The sequence below is a fragment of the Gymnoscopelus microlampas genome, assembly GCF_963454915.1.
Source record: "Gymnoscopelus microlampas genome assembly, chromosome: 13".
Lineage (NCBI taxonomy): Eukaryota > Metazoa > Chordata > Actinopteri > Myctophiformes > Myctophidae > Gymnoscopelus > Gymnoscopelus microlampas.
The window spans coordinates 48,977,562-48,987,667 of NC_139950.1; positions in this window are offsets into that span (position 1 = coordinate 48,977,562).

Genomic DNA, 10,106 nt, shown 5'->3' on the forward strand with positions numbered 1-10,106 from the left:
GAAGGAGCCTTTTTTTTTGTTGTTATCATTCAATGTGTATATATATATAAAAAAAAATTGTATACAAATACAGTAAAAGTTATTCTTAAAGGTATGGTGAATCAATAATTTCATTCATTATTTTTCAACATGCAACACGCACCTTTTCTTCATACAGAATTGTAGCATTCACCTCAGAAATCACATGCAGATATACTCACATTTAGACACACAAACATTTCTGGGGGACATTGCATCGATTTACTTTCATTCCATATCCCCTTACCACAACCATAACCAATCCAAACTGCATGAACCCACACTACAACCCACACTACATCTAAAATAGGGCAGGGGTCTTCAACAGGGGGTCCAGGGACCCCTAGGGTGTCCTCAGAGTTACTACAGAGCTACTATTTTTTACATTAACAACTTGAACCCTAGCATCCCTTTTCTGAGGAGAACTGTAGCCAAAAATAGACGATTTAAAAGCTCACAACGCCTCGTGCTCGGCTATTTTTGAGGTTTGGTTTGGTGTAGAGGCGAAAAAAGAGCACACCAAGTAAAACAAATCTGCAACATAATTGTATACATTATAGAGGGGGTCCCTGCTTCATCTCTCTCTCAGCTAGGGGGTCCTTGACCTGAAAAACCGTTGAAGACCCCTGAAACAGGGCATTGATTAATGAAAGAAAAAAAAAACATGCATAGCCTTGAAGCTATATACTGTATCAAAATATTACGACACTCAAATTAGTCAGGCCACAGAACCACAGAGAAACCCTCACAGACTGAGAGACATAATACAGGAACAACATACAGCTGCCTGCCTGTACAAACCGTTACTGTATGTATGTGTGGGTCATTAAGGGCAGCCTGAAGGCTTTGATGTGAGAGCGTGTGTGTGTGTGTGTGTGTGTGTGTGTGTGTGTGTGTGTGTGTGTGTGTGTGTGTGTGTGTGTGTGTGTGTGTGTGTGTGTGTGTGTGTGTGTGTGTGTGTGTGTGTGTGTGTTTTTAGAACGGCCTAAACGAGAGCCATGAAGGGAGAAATGATCCTGCTTGTTATTTAACCATTAACTCTCAACGAGCGGCCATTAGGAAAACATTAGAGTTAAAAGCGATGAACTTTGAACTTTGCCGTACAAGCCCCCTACATGAGGCAGAGAGGTACAGTAGGGTATGAGATGAGATGAGAAGATGACCACTGACTGATTTGAGAGATGTGTTAACTGATCAGCTTTGAAGTCTTAAGGTCCTTACACACCGGGGCGATTTTTTTCATGCGAATAATACTTAAAAAAAAAAACCTTATAAAGTCAATGCAAGCTTACATGGAGCGAAAAAAGCGAAGCGAAAAAGCATCTTTTAATTATTCGGAACGAGTCCGAATTTTGCATATATTCGCATATTCGCCGGTGTGCTATTCAAAAATAGCAGATATACAAGCTCATAGCGCTATGAGCTTGTAGATCTGCTATTTTTGAAAAATAGTGAAAATGTGTGCAAATCTTTGAATATATATATTTTATTAAAGCGAACATTTGTAAAATATGTTGTTCCAGGGACCTCCAGAAATGTTGTTTCAACAAAGAAATATATGTATTCAAAGATTTGCACAAAATGTTTGAGATCTTTTAAAAATAGCAGATCTACAAGCTTGTATATCTGCTATTTTTGAATAGCCCAAAGTATAGCTAAAAATCTAAAATGACACAGTATGCATTTCCGGTATTAATGAGTGAAAAGAATAAAAGCAGAGGTAGTTTTAGCTCTCCAGGCAGATAACGCCTTGGAGCTCTGGCGTAACAATTTGGAATAAAAACAAAAAAAGTTCCTTATGCAATACTAGAATACAAAAAAAGAAACCCACCAAAATTCTTCTTTGTGGCCTGCAGGTATGGACAGGCCACTATTATGTTTCTGCCCTGCTAATGTGAAGAGTATTCTACCTGGCAGCTTTTATAATCATGTGACATTTTTATCACTCTGTGCTGATGTGTTCTTCTGTTCTCATACCTCTACATTTTAACTGTTAACTGTATTCTAACTCAAAACATTTTGTATTTGTTCATTCACTACCTTATATTCATTAAACACTTTAAAGACAAAAATAGCCAAATGTGTGATTTGTTTTTCTTCATTTACCACACTGTGTATGCTGATCCATCGTTAAAGCTGCAACCTGGAACTCATTTTAATGAATAAAATATTATTTTCTGTATGGTAAAGCAGTGGTTCTCAAAGTGGGGTCCCGGGACCCCTAGGGGTCCTTGGGGTGGTTCCAGGGGGTTCCCAGCAACCACTTAACCATTTTTTATACTTTGGATATTCAAAAATAGCAGATATACAAGCTCACAAAAAAGTGAAAAATGATGAATAACTTTACACAAACTACCTTCACTATTATTTTGTACTTTGGCTATTCAAAAATAGCAGATATGCAAGCTCATAGCGCGGCACCGAGTGCTGCGCCATGAGCTTGTAGATCTGCTATTTTTGAAAAATCATGAAAATGTGAGACAATCTTTGAAGCGAACATTTCTAACTCAAATCTGTGCTTCTTGGGGTCCCTGGCACAACATCTTTTCAAATAGGGGTCCGCGGCCAAATGTAGGCTATATCAATTTTGGGGTCCTTGGCATGAAAAAGTTTGAGAACCACTGTGGTAGAGTGTGTTAATGCAATATAACTGGCCCATCTGCAGTGGTTGGAGGTGTTCACCCAGTACCTAGACATGTAGACCCTGGTGTTAGGAAACCTACTGATTGACAAGTATCTCTTCTGGCCAAGCTGTCTCGCAAGAGACGGGAGTTCAAATCCCAATGATGACACAAAACGTACACATTGCTGCAGCTTTAACCCATTAAGACCTGGAAGACTTCTGCGTCATCTTAAGATGTCTTTGGGCTATTCAAAAATTGCAGATCTAGAAGCTCATAGCACGGCACCGAGTGCCGCACCATGAGCTTGTATATCTGCTATTTTTGAAAAATCGTGAAAATTAGTGCAAATCTCTGAATATATATTGTATACTAGAGTTTCGGGGGGCTACGCCCCCCTCAACCCCAGCCGCGCACGGGGCCCAGCGTGGGTGCGTGTGTATTGGGGTACCCAAATCGCCGGAGTAAAAGTGTCCAAAAGAAAAAAAAAGAAAAAAAAAAAAAATGGAAAAAATGTTAATATTGATTGTTACTTTGGTGGTCCGCGGACCCCCTGGTGGTCCGCCGACCCCTGTGAGTGTTGGGACCCCCGGGGACCCCCCTGCAACATGGCGGACCCCTTCGGCAGTTTTTTTTTTTTTCATGCACGGTTTGCTTGTTTCTGTCGCTTGTTTTTTAAAACCTGGCAGCAAACTTGGCAACCCGACTGACATCACTGACCTATCCTTGGTATTTGTACTTCCGGGTTGCATAATGATGACATCACTGTCGAGTCCTGTGGTGTCATGAACCTAGGCAGGTTTGTTTACCAGATTACCCTGGGCAGCGTGCTGTGCTGTGGCCGTGGCTGTTTGTTTTTGTGTTTGGGATGAACATGGCACGTGAAGGACGGACATATTGTGATCGAGACATGAGTGAAGTGAAAGTAACGGCCTGGGTGGAACAAAGGAGGTACGTAAGAAGGGGGGGGGGGTTGAAGCAAAGGAGCTGTGTGTGTGGTGTTGTGGAGGAGATGGGCAGAGTGCAATGGCGGCCGCTCGTGTTGTTTCGGCGAAACCCGTCGCCGTGCGGTGTCGGTGGTGTGCACGGTAAACGGTACGAAGCTGCCTCCCCTTCCGTTTTGTCCGACATTTGGTGAGTAGAATTAATTATGTTGCGCGGTGGAAAAGGTGTAGTGAGCAATGAGATGTCCCCTACGCGAGGCGTAAATTCAGCGCGGCCGCCGTGGCGAGTCAGTTGGCGACATGTGGTCTGGCGGTGCGTTGTTTATTCGATAACAGAGCTGTGGGGTGTCCTCACCGAGGGTGCGGAAGTCGCTCGCCATTTATATAGTTAGATTGTTTAAAGCAAAAAAAAGTGTAACTCAAATCTTTGCCTCTGGGGGTCCCTGGAACAAAATATTTTTTGATGGGGGGGGGGGTCTTTGACATGAGTGAGTTTGAGGACCACTGATATAAAAACATAAGTTTTTCAGAAAACTGTTAGGATTTATAAGACATGTAGAAGCAAATATTTGAGTTACAAATGTTAGTTTAAAAATATATATATATATATATATATTCAAAGATTTGCACACATTTTCATGATTTTTCAAAAATAGCAGATCTACAAGCTCATAGAGCTTGTGTATCTGCTATTTTTGAATAGCCAAAGTATAAACTATATGGCTACATGGCTATAATGATGGTTCCATTTTGCAGACTGAGTGAGCAGACAGGAGTGTGTGGGTTGCAGCACACACAGGCCAAAGCGTACATGTAGAAACATAATCTCTCATCTAATGCAGCGCGCTGTGTCTGTGATACTTCATAACTCATGGGGTTGGCTGGACCTCTGCCAACACTCACCAGTTAAAACTATGCAGGTGGTGAGTCTGGTGCCAGGAAACATACCATGCTGTAAAACATGTATGCAAAAAAATGTTTTAGGTGCCATAATTCTATGTTATTGTTTTTTATGTGCACATTACATGTGCTTGTAAACGGGAAATGTAAAATGTTGGAAGACATCTCCCATTTCATCCAAAATGTAATGATGTGATATTTCTGTTTACATGGCAACCTCTATCATAAAAATACTGTAGAACGTATCACAGTACCATGTTTCCAAGACAAAAGGGTTACCGTATACAATATATAAATGCCACTTCCTATTTCCAATCACTTCTGATTATACAACTCAATTTACAGGTCACAACAACACCCCAAAACAAGGATAGGTGTGGTATAACTTATCAAAACATTACAAATGTTTAATATACCCACTACCACTAAGCCCCATTTTATAGAACAATTATTTATTTACCAACATTGAGACTGGATGCAATTCCCAACATATAGTTTCGGGGTTTCGCTGGTTTCAATTAATTCAACCTCCTCTTGTGTGTTGGCTAGCGAGACATGCTAGAATGGGGTTCATTTGGTACTGGTTCTTATCAGTGTGACGTGGTCTGTTAAGGGGTCTATACTGTAGGCTACCTGGCTGGTGAAAATAGCCACCCTATAAATGCACAACATGTTGCGATGCAACGCGTCGTGTGAGCTTATCTTAGATCCACTAGATTCAAGATTTCTGATGAAGTTCACTGTGATGGGGCATACTAAGTCATTATAGAAGGCTTTGTTATGATTATTGTTATAAAGCATAATGAGTTCTTATAACTATAATTATACAGTGTTATAATAAAGATTATAATACATTATAAGTATGTTTATAATGCATCATAGACATGGGATGCAAGTGTTACCAAAGTAATTATGCAATAGTGGTGGGTTTGCGTAAGGTATCCGTACTTCAGCATCCAGCCGGCGCTGGAGGGAAGCTGGGCACACGGCCGAGCTAAACCCAATACAGACACGCTCAGCTCACTGTGTGTCAGCCAGCCTGAGAGACAAGCACAGGACAGGTATAATGCTCCAACAGGCCTGAGTGACTCAAATTCCTGCTTTTGCAGATAATAATCAATTTAAGCCTTTAAGACCGGGAACGCATCTGTGTCACTTTAAGATTTCTTTGGCTATTCAAAAATAGCAGATATACAAGCTCATAGCGCGGCACCAAGTGCCGCGCTATGAGCTTGTAGATCTGCTATTTTTGAAAAATTGTGAAAATGTGTGCAAATCTTTGAATATATATCTTTTTAAAAGCGAACATTTGTAACTCAAATCTTTGCTTCTGGGGGGGTCCCTGGAACAACATATTTTGAGATGGGGGTCCGTGGCCAAATACATATAATTTTGGGGGTCTTGACATGAAAAAGTTTGAGAACCACTGATATAGAAACATAGTTAGGATGTAGAAGATATTTGTAGAATTGGCCTCATGGTCTTAATGGGTTAAGAGCGATCAACCAAGACAGAGCTACTCCAGAGCCAACAGCTGACATTTATTTATTTATGTATGTATTTACCCAGATTAATCTCTGAAGTTATCAGTATCAAGTCCATGCTGCAGACTATCGGGATCCATAAAAAAAACACAAATCAAAAGGTCACCCGTTGGCTATATGGAATATACTGTAACCATGCACTATCTCTGGTTCAGCTTTGCTCAATCTGAATGGAATGCAGCGACACAGGAGAAGCCCATATGACATTCATATTCCACCTTATTTTTTTACGACTCCGTCGGGAGGTTTCGGGGTTCATAACCACCACTGACTGCCAGACGATGGAAGTGACACCTTTGACGGAGGAGTGAAGATTTGTCGTCTGAAATGCAACAAACGACAGCAAATAAAGGACAAATAAAACATATGTGCTCGTTTAACTGGCGTGTTCCCCCTCCTATCCAGGGCCCTAAGGGGCTCTAAGGGCTCCCAGATGTTTCAGGGACTGAGCTTATGGCTCGGTGGGAGCCGTTCAGAGAGAGGACGTCCCTGTAATGAAACGTGGTGTAATGACAGTATGAATGTGTAGGTGTGTGAGCGTGGTTGTCACAATAGCAGTGCAAATGTTTTACTTAAGTAAAAGTATCAATACTGCAATGCAGAAGTACCAGTGGCGTGCACAGACATTTTGAGGGGCAGGTGCTCAAGTAAATTATACTTTTTTGTGTTTACTTGGTCTGCTCTTTTTTCCCTCTACACCTACACCTCTTTGCCAAAAATAGCCGATCTACAAGCCCACAACGCCTCGCAGCGCGAGGCGTTGTGGGCTTGTAGATCGGCTATTTTTGGCTAAAGTTCTCCTCAGAAAAGGGATGCTAGGTTTCGAGTGGTTATGGTAAAAAGAAAAATCATATCACATAAAGATTTGGCGGACCCCCTGTAGTAACTCTGAGGACCCCCTAGGGGTCCCGGACCCCCTATTGAAGACCCCTGCTGTAAACTGACTTTTTTCAAAAGGGCACTTCTGGTCAAGAGGGCAAAGGGCAGGTGCTCTAGCAGCACCTAGAGTCTATCTGTGCACGTCCCTGAGAAGTACTCTGTTACAATAAAAGTCCGGAATTAAAAATGTACTTTAGTAAAAGCATTGGTATCAAAATGTACTTAAAAGTAACTAAAGTAGAAAGTACTCATTTATGCAGAATGTCCCGTGTCACAAGTTTTCAAATGTAAAAAATGTACTAAAAATATTTTGAAAATAGCAGATCTACAAGCTCACAGTGCGATGTATTGTGAGCTTGCAGATCGGCTAATTTTGGTGAACGTTCCCCATGACGTTTAAACATACATATACAAGTATAAAGTCATTTTCAGTCTGTTCTAATGGTAACGGATATTCCGTTACCATTAGAACAGACTGTATCTTAGGGGATAAGATTTGTATATTTATATAGCGTAAATATATATGACCATAAGATTACAAAAATTAACAGTGTAATTCAGGGGTGCCCCGAGTCAATAAAGTTTGAGAACCACTGCTCTAGTGCAGGGGTCTTCAACGTTTTCAGGCCAAGGACCCCCTAGCTGAGAGAGAGATGAAGCAGGGACCCCCTACTCTATATTGTATAAAATTGTGTTTCAGATGAACCTTTTTTTTTGTTTACTTGGTCTGCTCTTTTTTCCCTCTACACCTATACCTCTTTGCCAAAAATAGCCGATCTACAAGCTCACAACGCCTCGCAGCGCGAGGCGTTGTGAGCTTGTAGATCTGCTATTTTTGGCTAAAGTTCTCCTCAGAAAAAGGATGCTAGGGTTCAAGTGGTTAGGGGGAAAAAAATCATATCACACAAAGATTTGGCGGACCCCCTGTAGTAACTCTGAGGACCCCCTCGGGGTCCCGGACCCCCTGTTGTTGAAGACCCCTGCTCTAGTGTAATACTCATAAGCAGACGCTCAGAGGAAGCTCCAGTGTCTGACCATTTATGGTACACCTTTCTTTCTATAACGCCTGTACAGTGTTTTACAATGTACACATCATGCAAAGGCAACCATGTAAGGCAACAACCTGTAACCTGCAGTCAGGGGTTCAATGTCTTGCTCAAGGATATATACTTCAACACGAGGCCAGGAGAAGCCGGGCGGAGATAGAACCAGCAACCATCTGGTTGCCAAATGGCCGCTTTACCTCCTGAGAGACTGCCAGCCGCCCCCAGCTGTTAATACAATTCCATAAGGTGGTAAAGTTTACTTAGGAAAGCTGAGAGTGTGTGTGTGTGTGTGTGTGTGTGTGTGTGTGTGTGTGTGTGTGTGTGTGTGTGTGTGTGTGTGTGTGTGTGTGTGTGTGTGTGTGTGTGTGTGTGTGTGTGTGCGTGTGTTATTGGAAGATAACCAGAAAGTGAACCCCTTCCTTCCTTCTTTCTTAACAGAAGTGAAGATCTACAAAAAAACATCACTCTACTTCAGGGGTTGTCCAAACCTTCTTCAAAGGTGGCCATATTTTGAAAAATATGAAAAAATATCTCTAGTGGAGCACAGGTCTCCACCAGGTCAGGTAGGTTATTGTGGGCCAGCGATGTTCGGAATTCGCCTATCACGATGGAATACGACATATCGGACGGATCCGTCTTGATCACTTGACTATAGCGATAACGTGTAACGAGTTGCGCTATAAAAGGCAGATTTTCCTTGGCCTCTAGGGCGTGCGCATACAACGTTTTACACAGATCGGTGCAGTTATAGGTTAAAACACGAATCGGCTGTCCACAGACGGACGGACGGACGGTGTGAGGAGTGGTGACCAAAACCAACCACAGAGTCAGTTGAATTGCATACATAGCAGTCTTTTATTGGGGTAGGTGAAAACAACATAAATTCCTCCCGGATTGGGGTATTTCAATAAGAGCTTTTTAGTCCATGAAGTGCCCTATGGTGCTATAGCAGTGATATTCAACTGGTGGCCCGTGGGCCAAATCCGGCCTCAGTAGAGATTTCTTGTGGCCCCTGGAACACATTCTATATTCCAATTTAAAAATAAATGTACAAATTTATTAGGTGGTTGGTTGTAGAGGATGGCCATTTTGTTTTTCATAACCGTTAACCAAAGCTTGTTTATGGTTAATCAACCATCAACTGATAAGAATAAAATGTAGGCTATTATTTAGAATGGAGGAATATTAGTGATTCACTCAGGGTCCTAAATTAAAACCCACCAGTAGGCTACTACTGCATTTGCAGTCAAGACTGCTGCAAGAACCCAAATGTGGGTAAATGTAATCTTTGGGGAGTAAATCTCCCATAAAAAAATAAACCGCTCTTATCAACCGGGTGCTCGAACCAAAAACCTTTCATTCATACGAACATGTAAACACTTCACCTTGCCAGCCTGCCTCTAATACTCTTACCGCACAGACACTTCCATGCCAATGACCCGTGAACACAACACACTGACATACTAGATCTACTTCCTATTTCCGTAATATCAAAATCTAAGCCTGTGCACTATAAAGGACTGGCACAGAAATAATCCTATCAAACATCAAAATGCATGAATGCAGTATGAAGCAGGCCCTAATAAGTTAACATATTAGACATATATGTCCATTGTTGTGTCTTATCACACAACAAACGGTGAAACGATTAACCATCAGCCTTGTGGCCCTCAACTTCAAGTCTTTTTACTATTGTGGCCCCCTGCCTAATCTAGTTGAATACCCCTGTGCTATAGGGGAGAGAGTAGAAAGCACAATTAGTTCTATTCAGACTTTAACAACCCATATAAGGATAAATGTTGTAGTGTGTTTTTGCTTACCGCCTGAGTCCGTTCACCAAGGGAGTGAGTGTCATCTGAGCAGAGGTTCAGCAAACATTTATAAGGCTGGGCTGATCAGACCAGGGCTGTCACTACTCTGCCAATCAGAGCCCAGGTGTCATCATATCATGTTGAGTGAGGATGAAAACAGGCACATGCCTTCCTTCCACTACTCGCCCCAGTGCTCTGCACTGTCTCTGGTGCTGAACCCTCTCCTCAGCCACCAGTGTTGATTTCGTCGACTAAAACTATGACGACAAATGTTCGTCGACTACCTTTTTTCACTGACGAAAATAAAAACAAAATAAAAAGTAAGCTGTGATGACTAAAACTG